We start from the raw sequence: 19,541 nt of genomic DNA on the forward strand, positions 1-19,541 counted from the left end.
GTGTACATACACACAAACAAAAGATTTATACATGCACTATTGAATTGTTTTTAAATTATCTTTTTTTAAAGTTCACAAGGGCTGAAAATACTTTTTGATCAAAATACAGTAAAACCAGAAAAATTTTAAATAACTTTGTATTTACAATGTATTTTATTCATGTTGCAAAACTGAAATTTTCAGCATCATTACTTCAGTGTCACATGATCTTTGATTTTGATTTGATGCTTAAGAAATTATCATTTCATTCATAATTTCAAAAGAACGTGTTAACTTATAATTAAATTTTTAGTTCCTGAAAGTTAATGTAAATTAGTTTGTCTAAATTCTAATCTTACTAATTTTTGTTTAATGAAACAGAATTTGATATACATTATTGCACTTAAATATGATATTCTTTGGGTTAAGTCGATCACAGATCAATCACTCTCCTACTGAATGTTTCTTTTACACAACAGTTCTATAGAAATGAGAGAAAACGTAATTTTTAGACAATATGGCTGTCCAATTTATTTATTTTTGTTTCGGCAACAGAAGTAGTTTGGTTGCAGAGAAGCTCACAGAACTAGAAAGAAGTGAACACAGACGCGTATCAGCGCTATTGAAAAGCCTCTTTTCTAATCAAATAAGTGAACCGGCACTAACAGCAGACAGAAAAAAAGATGTTAACAAGCAGGTCTTTGCATGTTAATTCTCAGAAGAGTCAGTCTCCTCTGTAGAACCGTCGCTCTCCATTTCGATCCTCTTGCGTTGATGAAGGGACTTGCGTGGCGAGGCCTTCTTGGACGTTTCCTTCTGTCCCACAGCGCTGCTGCTGCTGTTGTTGGACGTCGGGCTGATGGCGACTTGAGCTATGCTGGAACAATCACAGAAATATAGCGTCAAATGCTACTACATTAGATTAATAACATTAGTTAAACATAAAAAGATTGTTGGTAAGCTCTCCATCTTTTAATAGCAGGCGGTTTATAGTTAACCAGCAAGTGACTGTAATATACTCTTTGAAGCAAGTCCGTCTCTCTCACAGTCTCTCCAGCTCCTGGTCCATCTCTGGATCAATCAGAAGGTCCGATTTATTGGGAAGAGCACCTGATAAATAAATAACAATAAAGCGTTTATATTTATTGAATTATTAAAAAATTACAAGTATTCAGAAATACATTTAAGCATCATCTAATGCTCACCGATGTCTTGGTTTACTCCCTCGTGTTTTGCCAAGGCCATCAGGAAGCCACAGAAAGACACTCGCTGACTGCTCTCTAAGATCTCCTTAATGGCAACAGTGGAAGGAAACCTGAGAAAAATGAAATGAGCAGTGTTGAGGATGGCTATAGTGGGTTTTATTATATTTGGTGATAAACAAGTTACTATATAAGCCTGCTATTATAACTCTCTGTAAATATAGATGAAACAATTAAAATATTATTATACATTTTAATATAAATAGAATATTTTTAAATAATAAAACCTAAATTGTCAGAAGCATGTAACATTTCTAAAACATTAACAATTTTTTAATAAAAATATCAACGTAAAAGCTTGTTTAATATATCAATAAATTATATATTATAAATAGTACAATGTATAAATTCTGAATGTATGATGGGTGTTTAAAATGACTTAATTTTTGTCTTACTTGTGCTTGAACCTCTCACAAAGTCCTCAATACATTCACAAAAGACGGAGGAGTCCACGCCTTCTTGAGTGTCTGGCTCCTCGTTGGCTGCGCGCTGGATAACTGCTCCACCGAGGTGGAGGTCGGGACTATGACAGTGTTCGGGTTCTTCCCCCGACAGCAGGTCTTGGTAAATCACAGACACACTCTCCGCAAACTCTGCGAAAGTGAATGAGGATGAGATCATTCCGATGAAAGACGGAGCCTCAAGTAACCATAGAAACATTCTCACAGGGTAGTGATGATGTCACTCTGGCCTTTTTGTTACAAGCGCAGTTCAACTCTCAAGGTCAGAACGGCTTTTGATGTTAGCAGAATATTTAAATATCACCTTAATTTACTCTTTTAACATCAAGATTTTACTTTTCATTTTATTTGACTGTATGAGTTTATTTTAAGTGGTCACACTGTGTTTTTTTTTTCAATATTTAATCTGAATTCACTAAAACCGTCTCTCTTTTTTTTTGCAATAAAGTAGGTTTTGTGACTCAAAATTGTCAGAACCTCAATACTATCTAAAGGAATAATCATTACAGTTACAGTTTCATATTATGTTTATGTATTGTATTATATTATAAAGTGTATTACCTTCATAATAGAACTGAATCTGGAATGAATAAATAAAATCTGAGAATGACATTAGACAGTCCGTGGCATCATCTATCAGGACAATCCTAGAATAGAAAAAAATAAGCCGTTAAATGTCAGTAATAAAGGAGGAAAGGTCAAAGAGACACCAAAAAACTACCTGGCTGCATTTTGTACCATCTCAGTAGGAAAGTCAGGACATAACAGCTGTAAAAGTGAACTGTATTCTGACATTGCCAACAGATCTGCAAGAAGAAACAGCTGTATTTGATCACTGTAAACACACCAATGCAAGCAGTTAAAGTAAAGAGTCATGGCTTGACTTTAAAAATGATAAAGGGGACATCTGCCTCTACTTACCCCATTTTTGCCAATCTGTCTGAAGCATTTCCAGAATATATGGATGAAAGACTCTCTGTTATGAGGAGTCGCCTTGATGTAACTGAATTCTCTGAAGAGCACATGATTCCCATTCTTCACACTGGTAAAACTGTAAAGTGACATTGTAATATCTGTATTTGAAAATATCACTATGTATTACTAATATACAATATACAACTTAAATATTATTTTAATAAATAAAAATAGCAATGCATATTACATTTATTTTTGTGTGTGAATTTATTCATGAATAACAATAACATTTTATTTACATAACCTACAATTATCCATTAATAAATAAGCAAAAATGATATAACTCTATAGCTATAAGTGCTAAATAATAACAACTTACTATTCTGCAAAATATCGGACCAGACCAAACTGACTGTATTCCTCTTTATGTTCAAGCAGCTGTGTGACTGCATCGTTGAGATAGAAGAGGACATTCGTTTCAGCTGGAAAGAAAAAGCAAAACGCACTGGCATGACAGTAATGTATTAAAAATTGTCAGTGCATCTGTCAATCATTCTGCAAGCAGTTGTCCTGAAACCGACTGCACCTTGTCAATCTACGAACCATCAAAACAACCACCAAAGCAATAATAAACGAAACATACCTAAGTATTCGTCAACAGTGAGATTGAATCGATCCGTATTCATTTTCATGTTGTTTTATGGTTTTAAATTATTAGCTGGGATGCAGATGCGGCGCATGACTCTGCTGGTAAGCCATTCAGGACGGAGTCTAGCAGCTTTAGCAGTCAATGTGTGCCCACTCTGCACTGCGCCAGACACAAAATGCGTAGCTTCTTAGGCCTCAGGGCTAAAATTCTGGTAAAAAGTAATATTTTTCTATTTAACAAGACTATATTCTCATATTTAATTTGTGTTTTGTCAAGAAATATTTATTTTGTATTTAGGTAAGACCCTCAGTATCTTTGCTCAAATTCATCAAGGGATATAAAGCAACCAATAGAAGACGCGGTTGAGCAGCACGTGACACAACACGGAAGTAAGCCTGGGTGGAGTCTCGCCTCTTTTTTAAAAATGCTTTGCTGTGTTTCGTCAGTTTTGTTGATGCAACCGCGGCTATGGAAACCAGCGCATGCGCAACACAGCCGTTTTACTGCGCCCATATGGCTGGCCATTTAAATACTAATCCACGAGGATCTGTAATTAAGTATTTCTGTGCTGCCACAGTGCGTGTACATATCATTTCCAAAAGAACGCTAAAGAGGGCATTTAGTTCTTTTAAAAATATTACAAGATGTATGTTATTATAAATATATTTTATTATGTAAATGTAATAAAATGACATATTCTACAATGCGAATTGATAAACCTTTGACAGATAGTTATGTAATTTATTTTATGTATTATGTATTACACGTGTTATACATTTTATTTTTATTACACATTTATTTTTATTACATACATTATATATATATATATATATATATATATATATATATATATATATATATATATATATATATATATATCACCTAAAAAATATTTGTATTTATTTATTTATACATTATTTATTGTGTGTGTGTGTGTGTGTGTGTGTGTGTGTGTGTGTGTGTGTGTATACACCCTCACATACATAATATTTATGTGTCTTTTGCTAATTGTTTTAACACACCACACCATAAGTGTCATAATATGACATTCTGTAATTGCATGCTTACTTTATTGATGCACAAATATATTCAAACACTACATACTACCCAATAAAAACATGCTTAACCGCATAAAAATGCACTGTACAGCCTATAACAAACGAAGTGGTGGTTTGAATGAAAGCTAGGCGTCTCTCCCTCTATCTCCCCGCCCTCGGGAGTGCAGCTAAAGCCCGAGAGTACGACCAACATTGTCCTGTGCCGATGAAGATCGCTCCCGTCTTCCTCTCTGCGCAGGTAAAATAAAATTCCGTATTGTTTCATAATCGCAAAGAGATCGGAGATTATTGATATGAAAGGCGTTTTTAAGCGTTTTCGTCTGCCAGTAGATTGCTGCCTTATTCGAGGTCTCGGTTTAGTGCGACGGATCGAATAATATCGTCTGGGTGACAATGGCAGTGTCGGACGAGACGGCAGGGTTGGTTTTGACGTTTCAGCGTGCTTCTGTCGGGGGTGCCGTGAAAATGGCGATACTTGCTTCAGCCGTTGCAGGACTGCCGGCCAGGCCGCGTATGCTGAACAGCTACCAGTTGCAGCTGACTTTCGAAGCCAAAACAACCATACCGGGAATAGTCGTAGAAAGGCCGTAAGCGACCAGATTTGCTATGTCGCGATTGCAAGTAGTGCGTATTTAAATGCAGTTATCTCGTAAAGAGTTTAGCTCGAGCGGCAGCCGTGGTTACCATCGCTCTCCCGCAGCATCTTCGACGGTGTTCTCATTACGTGATGAACAGTGAACCGCCGCAACGTTTATAAAATCCCCCAAACTACTTAATTTAATCTCATTACGCGCCGTTAAGTCAGCTTTAACGAGGTTATCAGGTATCGAAACATTGCTCTGCTTATTAACATGCTTGTTTTGGGCGGCACTGGCGGTAGCTTCTTGAAGGGCATAAAATTTTTCTACGCCAGTTCAGCGCTTTCTTTTGCCGTTGTTTTCACTTTTGTCTCTGGCTTGTATTTTGCAAGATTTATTTTTCAGCGCCGGACGATATAATATGAAATTCAGTTTCTTCTGGGAGATGTATTAGCACAGCGCCTTGGCTGCAGATTCGAGATGTGCATTTTGCCGCGAAGTGAATCGTAAATTCTTCGCCCGACTGAGTCAGCCGAAATGCACAGACGATGATTCGCATACGTTGTTAAATAAGCCGGTCGTTTTTCATGCCGTCTTGGTCAACATTTCCGTTCTTAATGCTTCGATGCTCGTTGCATGCACGATGAGCTTAAAGATACCCAATTAAGATTCAACTTGAAGTTCGCGCTTCAGTCGCAAACTTCGCTATTGGCTCTCGTGCGATTGCACATATTTTAAACTGCGCTAGTAAAAAGCGAGCAACCAAAGCTCTCTCCTCCTTTTTGGCTGAATAAGACGAGATATCAGCCATGGGGATGACAGTTAACGGACGGTTGGTTTCATCGACAGAAATGTAACACAAGCGTGAAAGGGATCCAGATTCACCCCGGCGGCGCTCAGCTTGCGGTTGCAGCACCAATCCGTAGTCATGTTCGCCACTTAATGTTTTGCAGATGAATGTATGCAAAGCATCAATAATTAAATGATGGAAATATAATGTTTATACAGTTAGCAATTAATATTAAAAGGACCATTGCGCTATTATGTGTTTGTCATGTTAAAAGCCATTTAGCATCACTTCAATAAATGAAGTTTATTGATGTTGTTGTTCGCGAATATTAAATTCTTGATATTCAAATTTTTTGAGATGTTTATTTGGCAAATTTGTGTTAGCCGTCATGTCAATACTCTTCAAAAGTAATGTTAAAAGTAGTATTTATTCACACAAAGTCACTATTTATTTGCTGGAAAACAAAAGCAGAATTAAGTGAAATTGTGGAATTTTACCTTTTATATATATATATATATATATATATATATATATATATATATATATATATATATATATATATATATATATATATATATATATATATGTTATATATGTATATATATATATATATATATTATTATAATAATATTACATTATACATTATACACACACAACATATGTAATTCCATTTTTCTGATAGGCTGATTCTAGTTTACGATCTCTTCTCAGAATATTTCTGATGTTGTTTGAGGTAAGAAGATTTAGCATTTTTTTTCTGGATTTGAATGTATAGCATCTCTGTTAAACAAACAAGTGTTTATTTATATATTGAGGTGTGATGCTATTTTTTAATATTGATATGTTTTATGGAGTTAGTTTTTCTAGCTACTTATCTTTCCGAGGTGAATGCGCAGCAGTGACAGTGGCCAGCCATGCGACGTTTTCCCGTAGCCAACCGAGATTGACGATCGCGATATAGATGCTGCCTGTGCCAAAGCTGACTTTTCTCTGGCTACTGGCCCGCTCATCTGCTACTGGAATTTCAGAGCGCGATAATCAGGGGAGGTGGTGGTAAAAAAAGCGCTTCTGTCTGATCGTTACGGTTCACACCACAGATTTTTACATCAGTTTGAAATATACGCTACATTGTGTTTTGCTTGAGTTTACTGAAACAGTTTAATACGGTTTTATCACGAAGTTTTGCATGCATACTTTGCACACACTGGTGAAGATAAAAGATTTTCATATACATGGTGACCGGAACAGCGTGCGTCCAATATGAATAGCGGTGCTTTTAAACATAGCGTTGTGTCTTCGAAGGCGGTCAGTTACATCAACTCACTTGCTCATTTCATTTTTTATTGTTCGTCGTTAGCGACAGATCTTCCATTTTCCTCAGATTTGAAAGCAAGATTAAATGGATACAGGAAGAGCTGAAAGCCTTCCAGAATAGAAGACAAGAAGAGCTCGAATGGGCAAATACTGACTTCATCAAAAATTTGTAACAGAACAAATGTTACAGTCTGGGTCTCAAAGTGATCGAGGCAAGCACTCAGCCAGTCGGCAATGACGCGGCCGGCAAGTAGCAGTCCATTCGTCTCGTAAATGCCGTTAGTTACCATCGCAGTTTACACGACAAAAGTCTGAAATAGTGCTAGTTGCCGCTTCGCGAGCTTCAATCACTGATTTTGCCCCGGAGAATGCTTAGCTTCTCCTCACCTCAGCAGTTCTTTACTTGTGACTACATATTTACGATAACGCTTGTAAAGCTTTTGTTTGATATCTGAGTTTTGGAACAGCAGAAGCGATACGCGGTGAAAGTTCATTTCGGGATTGAGTGAGAGTCAATGAGCAAGTAGGCGTCTTGTTTAGAATACCGTAGTTTAATTCATTCAGAAAATATGGAGAGCGTGTTCATTTGTTTCGTGTGAATATCGTAAATTCTGCGTATCACAGAAAGGCTCGTATTTTCAAAAGAAATTTTTGCCTGTTTTCATTATTGTTAGTGTCTGTACATACCCAAATATATCGATACGTCAGTCATTACACGGCATAATTAATTCTTCAGAGTATCGATTGTTTAATTAAGATATTATAAATGAAAACAAGTAACGCTAGAGCCTTAATGTTGCATTGAAGTAGAGATACACATAAAATCTGAAAGTGGTTTTATCTTCATTTCGAAGGGCTCGTTTGCTTCGTAGCTACTGTCAGTTGTTCAAGCGAACACTTGCAAAATAATGTAGAGATCGTTTGCAGATTTGCCAGTGCCCACGTTCGCACAGCACGGAGACAAGTGGTCGAGTGCTGGTGTTAACCAGCCAGTTAACGCACATGAGCCGTGGCATGCCCCATGTACATAGAGATCACAGCAGGTCCAGACGGATACACTAAACGCTTCACGATTTCAGAGCACTTCGTGAGCAGCAGTTTTAAACCTGCCAATCATCATGAAATGTGGCAGTCAAATCATCAGTCATTGTCAAGTACCTCTGTTCAGCAAATACCTTTTGAACTTTTCAGCGAATTTGATCCAAAGATCATAACACTGCCGTTGCAGCGTTGCGTTAAAATTGTTTGAGTCATTTATAGTGGGCAGCAAGTTCGAGATGGCCAATTGTTGGCAGTGAGACCATAGTGGATACACTACTCCTCCAGAATATCAACTTGTACAGGTGATTAATATAAACAGCCTTACGTTTTAAATATAAATGGCATCGAGATATTAGCAGACAACCACATTTTGATATTTACTTCAGTTGAAAAGCAGCTGGAGAAGAATGGCAACCAGCCGTTTCCTGCAGACTGGTTCTGCGCTCAGCAGTGATTTACTGCCGTTTGAACAACAGCAGGCCGCAGGAGGCAGATGGCAGAGGTGAGTTGACAGGCCTTTTAAATATACGTTACCCGAAAGTTTAATAATAAGCTTTCATTTAATGTATTGTTAGATTGGACAATATTTGCTGACACAGACATTTGCAGCTTGAAAAATGTAAATGGAGGAACACTGTAAATCTTTCAAAATAAAGTCTTTAGCAATACATTAACTTCATTTCAAATTAAGTTACTATAGACTATTGCACAAAAATTTTACAAAATGGCAATATTTCAAATTTGATATCCAAACATTTTAGCATGCGAAAAATAATAATTAGGTCACGCTTAGGGGGATAACGCTTGTTTACCCTAATTTAATTCTTTTCTTTGTGCACGATGACGATGAGGCTGAAGCTCTTCATGAGCTTGGGAAGCCGCCCATATCCTTCTAAATCTCCTGGAAGATTTCATGAAAAATTGTAAGTCAGAGCCATAACGTTATCTGTTTAAATGTATTAGTTTTGTCACTTTATTTGCAAGTCATTATTTGATTATAGAAGCAAAATACAGGAGAGAAGTAGTTGAGCAGTGGAGGCTTTGGATTAAGAATCTAAATTGACAGCGGATTATGGGGACACTTGAGCAAGCAAAAGTGTACTGCTCAACTGGGAGGTGCGGATGTGCAGCAAAGGCCATTAGGACCAAAACTAGTTTTTAGTTATTGGGAAGATGCCAATGTGATGTTAGTGACAATGGTATTGTTGATTGGAGAAGAAGTTTAGACATAGCGTAGGTCATGTAGTGTTACCATGACAAATGTCATTAGAAAAAGATGCAGCAACATGATTGCTGTTCATAATGGATGGTCATTGTACTGTTTTTTTTGATGCGGTGCCAACCATTTTGGAGAAGTTCGCGAAGAAAAAACTGTAGCCAGGCACCTGTGCCATTGATGCAGCGCTTCACGTAAGTTTTAAATGTTTGAGATAATGATTTCAGCAATTTGATCAGTTATTAATAATTTCTAAAATGGTCTCGTATCAGACAACTCCAGTAAAATATCAGTGAGGATAAATTGAGTGATGGATGGGTCAAGAATTGGCCCATCAACATCAGGCTTCACTGCTCGTCAGGAAGCTCATCACTGCACTCTGAGCACTTGTTAAAAGTGCCTCTGAAAGCCTTCTGCGCAGCTGCTCATATGCGTTGCGTTCTCACAAGTCAACAAATCTTCACCTTTAGGTTTTGAAATTGGCTGTCTCCGGTCAAGCCCGCCTTCTCTTGCGCAGCAAGTGAATGATCTTCGTCTGGTGTTAGAGATGCCAGCTTTGGAGGCTTTGGGATCAAGCCATGAGTAGTAGAGAAAAGCAGTTAATCCATTCTTTGGCCGATGCTGACAGTCCTCACCATAAGGTGTTTAGCTTGCATTATGACATGTATGTTACAATTCTGAGCAAGCACATTAATACAATAAAATAGCTGATAACTGGTCACCTTAGCTATTCTGGGCCAAAACACAGTGAATTTAGCACACCATTTGATGGGAATTACAAATGTTTGTTTTTCAGTATGCCAGTGATTCTGCTTAAAGAGGGTAAATAAGAGTACATATGCAATAATATTCAATACATTTGTTGAATTCTCAACTGGAGATAAATAAATGTTTGAGCGCATTATGAATTACTCACTTTGTAATATGTACAGATTTGATTATTAATTATTTTAAATGATTCATGTTTTGTTGTTCTAAATTATTAGTCTTCATACTGACATTAACAGTGCTTTATCATCTCTGAATCTTTTACGCTGCATAAAATCATTCAGCTGCCAGAATGGCTTCACACCATTGTGTTAATCGCAAGTGTATTAGGCAGTCAACGACAGATTTTAAGAAATTCAATAAAGTTCATTGCTTTATTTTTTATGCATAACAGATGTAAAGAATGTGCCGATAAGCAGCTGTTGAAAGAAAGGGAGAGGTGGTGGTGGGAGGGAAAGAGAAGAAGAGAAATTGCCACAAAGCGCTCCACTCGTTAGCATCTGTCAAACATCGTTCCCAGTTGCCTCGCAAAGGTATCATCAATTCATATTTCGTTAAATCAGTTGTTTTAAGCAAGGGCAAATTACCATTCTTCTTATGAACAGGCCGCAGACTTCCTCAGTTAGTGCTAAATTGCTCGTTGTCTAAGAAAGCCAGATTACAAAGAGAGCTGTTGAGACGAGTTATTTCAAAGCGTTCACTTACACGATATTTTAGTTTATCGGTCTCACCAACTGTTGATCGGAAGCCGGGTAATGATTCATTATACTGTGCCTTGCCGTTGTTAATAGCCTGAGTTTCGTAGCAAATACAGCTTCTCAGTCGATAGCCGCCGATTGAAAGGAGAGATTTGCTACGGGAAGAATTTCCAGAGGGTACTGATTTCCGTCATCATCTCTTGCGTTGCTCTCAGCTTATTTGCACATCTTCAACTTGCTAAACATGCCAAATTTGAATGTGTTCGTTGTTGGAGCAAATGACAAATTCGAAATATTAGTAAGTTTCAGTCAAGATGCCGGTTGTTCCGATGGAAAGAGATCAACTCAGGCAGTTCATTTCATCTGGCAGGCTGCTCGCCTGCGGCTCAAAAGTAGTCAAGCATAGCCTTCTTCTAGCCGCACACTGCGGGTTTAACGCATAGTGAACGCTTCAAAGACTGAGCCCGCATTGGCGGCCCGACGGTCTTGCCGGAGCGCATTGTGACGCGAAGCGGAAGCACGTTAAAGACGCACAGCTTATCGAGAGGTTCGTTTTCTGCCGCGACTGCCGAGCAGGTTGGGGTATCTACTTTCTTCATCGTTCATCGAAATGAAAACATAGTTATCTGGGGTATTTTATAATAATAATACTAGCAGTAATAGTAAAGAGTAGATTTCAATATGCCTCCGATTCTTGTTAAATGTTTAAAATAAGTAAATAAATATAGTACATAATGCTTATTGCATACTGTTATTAATAGTACTGAAAGTGTTGTTGTTATAGACATGTTTAATATTTGTTATTACATATAGTGTTTTTGTTAAACTCAATATGGCATAAAAATAAGCTTGTTTATTTATACCTCTTCTTGATTAATTTTAGTCGTTTTCACGGTTTTCACTAGAAATTAAACAGCAGAGACACGTTACGAAAGGAGTTTGATTTTTGCAGGGTGAGCAGTGATACTTTAATTTTATTATTATTTTTTCCTCATGCTGTCTTTCTCATTTATGACTTCTGAATGTATCCACTCCTTCAATTCAGTAATGTCGTCAAGGCACTATCAACAATGTCAAATACCAAGTGCCACAAATTTCTGCGAGTCATACCAACACAGCGCAAATTAAACATATGCTGTGCATTTAAAGTGATGGCGGTGGCGGTTTAGCAAACATTTATTTGCCCGAATATTATGATTTCGATTAGGCTTTTTGCTGCAAATCCCACGTACTGTTTTACGCTACTGTACGTGAGATAATGACAACGCTTGGGGACATACGGGCTCGCGCATGTTTTCGAAGATGAAATTGTTTTTCTTCACAAATTGATGCTGAAAGCCGAAAAAGGTAAATATGCTTTCGAAAAAACAGCATACCTCGGACACGCGATTTATCCATGCATAAATCGTTTTTGGCGTACATATCATTTGAGCACACTCGTTTATTCAATGCTCTGTTCTGTTGCCTATGCCTACCAGTTCACATAATAGTGCGTGCAGGCTACATTTATCGTTTATTGCTCGTACGCATCGTTTGTCTATTTAGTTGACCTTTATCAGCAGATTGTTTGTTATAGTTATCAATGTTAATTCTCACACTGTTGCAAGGCTTCGCTTTTTTGCACGTGTTTTATATATATATATTTTAAAATGTTTGTAAGTTAAACACCAAGAAAAAATTATTTGATAGATCTTCGCTTCACTGGCTAAAGCAGTGAGCAGAAGAGGAGGGAGATGCCAAGAGAAGAGAGTGGATGGTGGAGCTGGAGACATCATACCACAGCCCAGAAGTGACAGGTCAGAAACGGTTCTTTCTTTTCGGGATACATTCGACAAGCTGTTTCTGCCAGCAGAACAGCAGAGATTTAGAAATCGACTCACTCACATGACTAAATAACATCGACACAGTGTCAGCATCAGCCAACAAGAACCGAAGATATGAAGAGGCTTGATGAGGTAGAAGTCCCGAGGCCAAATATCCAGGCCAATATTGGCAGCGTCGATGGCAGTTGAAGGGCCGCCCAATGATTCCAACAAAACTACGTAACACAAGTTACTAATCAGAAATAAATTCCACTTTGCTTCATCGCTCTAGCGTTAGTTCACGTTATCCTCGCATTCTCAGTTGTTATTCGACCGAAGATACGGTTGTACTGCACAATGTTTCGTAGGTTCAGACTCAGTATCCTGCAAGATAAATACAGTTACAAGTCCTTCATAACATGTCAAAGAACTCGGGAATTTGTGCTGTCATTGTTCTGGTGACAGCAAGGTATGAAATAAACACGATTGGGAGTTTTCTGTGTTGCTGGCTCGATGCTGGTTGCTCTGATAACATTCAGTTAGAGAGAATTATTTTTACTCGTTTGAAATTTCCGACACTCAGCCTGTCGCTCAGTTGCGCCGTATCAACGCCGAATGCATGGGCGGGAGCAGATCGAATGAAGGATGGCTTGGAAGCGAGAGACCTATCAGAAGAGCTCAAAGAAAATTCCTTCTCCGACAGAGGTATTCACTGTGGCTTCATTTCAAAGACTATCATTTTAAGTCAATATTTATTAATAAGAAATATGCAGAAAATTCATACAAATTCGAAAGTTTATTTAACAGTAATCACAAGCTAAAATGCCGTTAAAATTCCAGATGTTGGCTGGCTTGAAAGCTGAGAGTTGCCCATTTGAAAAAGAGCAAAAAGCTCGCAGATCTGCTGCACCATCGTACAATCGTTCGATCGCATGCATGCGCGCACAGATGCGCTTTCCCCACCATGATGCACTCGCTTTATAGGGTCGAGCGCAACAGGCAATCGAGCGCGTTACTCCAGCTTAGTGTCACATCTCAGGCATCATTCTTAATATTCGATGTTACGGTTGACTATTTAATGTTTTATGAAGTCAGATTGTTCGTGGTTTAATTCAGTTATTTTACGTTACACTAAATGCACAATTTTGATAATATAAACTATAACATCAGTCTCGCTCTTCTTTTCTGTGAATGCTCAGCGACCAGGTATCAGCGGCTGATGCAAATCTTCCTGCCGTGCCGCAGCTTCCACCTCTTTCTTCGCTGAGCTTGTTAAAGCAGTTCAGTTTGTGTACTCACTTAATCACGTTAACAGATCATCACTTCTCGGCCGGTTTATCGGGTCAAAGCGTAGAGCTCAGTACGATTGGAGAATGCGAACATATGCACACCATAAGATTTCCTGCGCATTTTCAGTAATATTTTATATGTTATATATAGCAAGTCATCTATTGGTTTGTGCAAATGAGATTAAAGATGCCTTTTCACTTGCTACAGCCTGCCGGAACCAAACCAGAAGATATCATAGTGAATTCGAACTCCAAAACTGACACCAAGAAAGTTAAAACCAGCAGTCCCGCGGTTGTGTGGCGCCAGTACATTTTGCCTGTTTCTTGAGTAGGGGAGTAAAGGCCATGAAAAGAGGCCTAAAATTCCTCTTTTCCAAATTGCCATCAGCAGGCCTGGTGATATACACAGACCACTCTTCATGCTAAGAAGAAGCTCAATGTTAATTTGATTTGCCTTTAATATAAAATTAAAAACAGGATACGAATTAAATTAGCATTTTGCTTGCAATGCCGTTCACTGGTGCAACTTTGAGCACTGTAGGAGATGAGTCAAAAGTAGCGTATGAAAGATAATGCCAACAAAACAAAGCCTTCAAGAGGACGCCAGCAAACAGTATGGTTCAGAGCACTGCGAGCCGGCGAAAGTGTTATCGCTTGGGGTGAAAGCACCGCATTTTAGATAAAGACGCCGTTGTTGGCATTACAAGTTTCCAAGCTCACCCCAGAGTAAATGTACCCAGCGCTCAACAGTAGCACAAGTTTTTTTGCCTTTTCAAAGGCAGTGTTTATAGTTTTGCGCCTAAATGTTCTTATTAAATTCATGGTCATTCCCGGGTTTAGGTTAAGCTCGCCCAGAAATCGACCAAGATGCTATGACAGCCATTCATACTGGGTATAGAGAGTACCTCGCAGTAGAAAAGTCACACACAAGATGTAGCTGTTGTTTGATGACACTCAGAAATCTTTAATATGGTCAGCTGCATTCAGCCCATCATTAACGCCACAATCGGTTATTAGGCAATAATGATGAAACTTAATGATAAATGCACTACGTTACTGTTGCTGTGAAAGACGCTTACCAGTATTCTCAAGCTAAAAAGATACCGCCTCAGCCGTAATGATCCTATCCGTTTTAAAAGAAGTCAGTGAAATTTCGTGTTTGAGCAGTTGCAACCTAAGTTTTAAATCAAAGTGTGTAATTATACATTTTAAATAATTAAAATATTTTATAAGCGTTTTCGTTTCATGATTAAGTTGAGTTAACTTAGCAGTTACAATTATTACTAGTTAGTTCGATGTTCATGAGCTAAAGGATTCGTCATTTTTAAATCAAATGAGAAAAGAGTTACATCGTTATTCTGTCGACGAAAAGTGGCCCGATCTGAAGATTGCACTCGGGTGTAACAAAGTTGTAAAGTTTTCTGACTCTGCAGGGTGTATAAACCTCCAGCTGGCAGTAAAGGATGAGAGGACAAATCTGCCTCATCTTCGTCTGCTTCTGGGTCAGCAGTTGTTGCAGTGATCAAGCGAAGAAAGAAGGCACGAGGTAAACAGCCTCAACATTCTAACAGTTGAGTTTGTTTCATTAGGCTATGTTTTATTTATTTTTAAATGCATGTTTATTTCTCAATCTCAAGATATTTCAGCGGAATCTCACGCCCTCGCGATGAGCAAAGCAAACACTAAATGTCTACATGTTCGTCGCGGTTGCAAGACGGTCTTCTTCACGACTTTCAGCCATGCAAAGCTGAGCTACGATCGGTGTGCTGGTAATTCAGTAATTAGGTCAAGCTCATATAGACGATATTGCTTCGACTTGGCAGCCCAACCGAATTTTCCAGCGCGCGATGAGGCCACGTGAAGCTGTGATTGGCCGTCTGCATCTGACATTTCTCGAAGGGCTCACTTTGCTTTCTTCGACAAACAATAGCGTGCCGATGAGTTCTCGGAGCTCTCGCCGTTTCATGCCGAGCAGGAGCAACCACAGCTCGGTCGACTATGAGGTTCATCTTTCATCTCTCTGGCTTCCGGATCTCAAGGGGTGGTTTCATTCATCCAGCAATTCGGCAACATCTAATTTCCAACGCATTGCCTAACATGGAGCTTTGTCTTCAGTCTGCTCAGGTTGGCGCAGTCAGTGATTGCGGTGCGTAAAGACGCCAGAGCTATTCGACAATGCCGTAAAGTTTATGCAAGTCTTCCTTCTCGCGGAAGGACCAAATAATAGTCTCGCAGATCTGCAATGCATTACGGATTTCGTTTACCGCACATGGTGTTTTAAGACCTTTTTTACTATGTGAAAGCGTTTGTTTATTGTTCCCTGTTTTTCAGAGCTACGTTCGATTGCAACCGGCATATCGTAGTGCCAGTTTAATCAGCCAAGGGGCTTCAGCAGGGGTCAGTTGTTCACATCGAGCATCGCGATACACAGTCCGCATCGCCGCGCTTCATACATGGTGGTCGCCATAACGCCGTGGAGACTGTCTGGGTCTCATTGGTGCAATGTAAGACACTATATACCTCTCAGCATGAACCTTTATTTCTAAATATCCTGCTTGGATGCAATAAACATGTTGAATATTTATATTTAAGTTTTTATCATTGTCGTTGTGTTCGAGAGCAAATGAGCATGTTGAGGAGCAGGATCAACGCTCAGCCAAGAAGAATACCAGCAGTTTCAGCTAAACAGAGCGACCAGAAGAGATCCACTGGCTCCCAAGCTCGGCCAGAGGGAAGCGCCCAACAAGACCATGCAGCAGCATCACGCAGCATGCAATTGAGCCTGTTGGGCACTCTCCCGGAGCAGGCCTACATAGCCTGCACAGACCGGTGACGCCTCTCTGAGGTCGCTTCCCGTTTAGCTGAAGCTGCTGTGTCTTCTGGCTGAACGCTTGATCCTCTCCAGCATGCCTATTTCTTTCTGGGACAGCTTGACAAATGATAAAAATAAATATGGGCAGTTCAGCATGATAATGCATCAAACAGGATGCTGAAATAAAAAGGTTCATGTTTGGGGGATATAGTGTCTATATCACAATGAGCGTAAAGACTGGTCTCCAGCAGGCGCAGAAAGGGCTACCACTGTGTTGAGCGCAGCATTATGACTGTGTATCACGGTCTCCGATGTGAACAGCGATTTCTTTAAGAGCCTTAGCTGGAGTCACTGGGTACACATTCATACTAAGTTCTCAATCAGGCAGCCAAGCCTACTGCTGCATCTGAAAACAGAAAGTCATACAATAAACAAACACTTTCCACTGTAAAAGGTCTTAAAACTATGCATTTAAACCAAATCCATGTGCATTTACCAGATCTCTGCTTGGAGTTCTTGATTTGGTCCTCTCATGAGGAAAGGGAAGACTTACTGGCTGTACAGACTTCAGTATATTGCATTGTCAGAATAGCTCTGATTTTACGACCACATCTCTTTGACTCAACCTGAGCACAGACAAGAGACCAAAAAGCTCCATGTTAGGCAGTACGCTTAAAAATTAGATGGTTACTTAGTTACTGGATGGATAGAGGCCACCTTTGAGGATCAGGTAGGGATGGAAAGATGAGGCCTCAGGCTACTGAGCTGGTAGTTCTTCTCCTGCTCAGCATGGTAAAGAGCAGCTTGAGGAACTCCAGGCTTTCTATCAGCACACTGGTGTTTGTGTCAAGAATCGCAAAGTGAACCACTTCAGTATCAGATCTAGACACAATCACAGCCTACATCTCGCCTCCATGCGCTGGAAAAAATTCAGCTAAAAATATAAGTCAAAACAATATCAATCTATACTAGATCACCTAATTACTAGATTACACCTCGTAATCATGGTCTCCAATAGCTTCTTATGATGGCGCTGAAAGTCAAAGTGAAAGTTCGCCTTATAAGCTACTCTGGGCCAGACATGTGACATTTGAGTCTTTAGTTGCTCCACGCAATTTCATCACGAGGGGTGATGAAGTTCCCACTTGAGTATCTTGAAGGAGAAATAAATATACATTTAAAAAATAAAGAAAAATATAGCCTCTAATGAGCGCTAACTATTAGAATACCTAAAGGCTGTTTACCTTCAATGCCTTCTCTTCCTTGGATCTCTCTGCTCTTGTTGTTGGGAACGAGATGAAGATAGGCCAGATTTGTCCTCCTCATCCTTTGCACTCAGCCTTAACTGGAGGTTTCTACCTACTACTTACAGTGGCTGTGGAAAACAACTGTTACACGACTCCACCAAGTCTCAAGATGAGTTACTTTACGGGCCGACAAGATCTTTGATGTAATAACGCTCATTTGGTTTAAAATGACGAATCCTTTAGCCTATGAACATCAATTTGCCTAAGGGTTGTACTTTACGAGATTAATATCAATTTAATCATGAGCAAAGCCTTATAAATGTTTCAATTATTTAAAATGTATAATTACCCATTGTACAGGTTTAAAACTTAGGTTTATAAATCGCTTTCTCATTAGCAAGAAATTTCTACTGACTACTACAAAATTGATCGACTATTAAGTAAACTAAAAGGCATTATCTTATAGCTTCTAAGTAAATACTGGAAAACGCCTTCCACAACAAATAAATTAACTTAAAGTAAATTGCATTTATCATTGCCCCACTCACTATTCATATCCTTGTGCCAGCGCCTAATTACAACTGATACCTTTGACCATATTAGGGACTTCCTGGAGTGTCATCAGTAGCAGCAATACATCTGTGTGTGGATGTCATGCAAGGTGCCCTCTAGTACCCAGTAAGGAATTCAAACAGCTGGCAACATCTTGGCTGCCTCATAGACGGGGCCAGCCTAAACCAGGATTAGCCATAGTTTATCAGACATTTAAAGTGTTTCTACAAAACCTGCCTTGGAAAAAACAAAAAAAAAACTTGTGCCTTTTCTGCTGAAACAGCCCCAGACTACCTTACCCAGAACTAGGCTTAGGCCCTGTCTTGAAACCGGCGGCATGCTTTATCCCCAAAGAAATGCAGTGCTTCCCACTCCCAAACAGTGCCACCTCACCCAGCCTCCACCGGTGCCTGGAGATTCCAATATACCTGTTCACTGCTAGGCGCCCCGAGAGCCTGCTTGTTTAGCATCTTCTCCCCTTCACTTTGGAGCCTCCATGCCCTCTCTAGTGCTCAAAAAGACACTTTAGTGAGCAAGCATTTTAAACAAAAATGCTAAACCTAATTCATCCTGTTTTTAATTTTATATTAAAAAAGGCAAAATCTAAATTAACATTAGGCTTCTTTTCTTAATCTAGTAAGAGAACAGTCCTTGTGTAATTGCTAGACCTGCTGTTTCAGAGGCAGTTTGGAAAAAAGGTTTTAAATCTTTTCATGAGCAGCCACTCCCTACTCAAAGCAGGCAAAACAGACACACTGGAAGAGCGCCACACCTTTTAGCCGCAGGACCTGCTGGTTTAGCTTTCTTAGGCTCTGGTCGAGTTCAGGTCTACTGTAATCACTGGGACTTTGGTTCCTGGCTGAGCTGTAAAATGAAAAGCATCTTAATCTCTACTTTGCACAAACCAACAAATAGATGACACATGGGTCCCATATACATATATATATATATGTACATTACTTCTAAGTGAAAAAATGCACAGGAACAAAAGAGGGTATCTTATGGTGTGCATGTCTGCATTCTCAATCATGCAAATACACACTTGTTCGACAAACTAGCCAGGAAGTGGTGGCCATGTTAGCTGTGATTAAAGTGGAAAATGCACAAACC

At 39.2% G+C, this 19,541-nt stretch overlaps 1 pseudogene; it reads right to left on the reverse strand.

The window, feature by feature from the left end:
* Positions 1 to 714: 714 nt before the first annotated feature.
* On the reverse strand, positions 715 to 3,402 carry LOC122330504 (annotated as a pseudogene).
* Between the last annotated feature and the right edge of the window lie 16,139 nt (positions 3,403 to 19,541).

The sequence above is a fragment of the Puntigrus tetrazona genome, chromosome 25, assembly GCF_018831695.1.
Source record: "Puntigrus tetrazona isolate hp1 chromosome 25, ASM1883169v1, whole genome shotgun sequence".
NCBI classification, from domain to species: domain Eukaryota; kingdom Metazoa; phylum Chordata; class Actinopteri; order Cypriniformes; family Cyprinidae; genus Puntigrus; species Puntigrus tetrazona.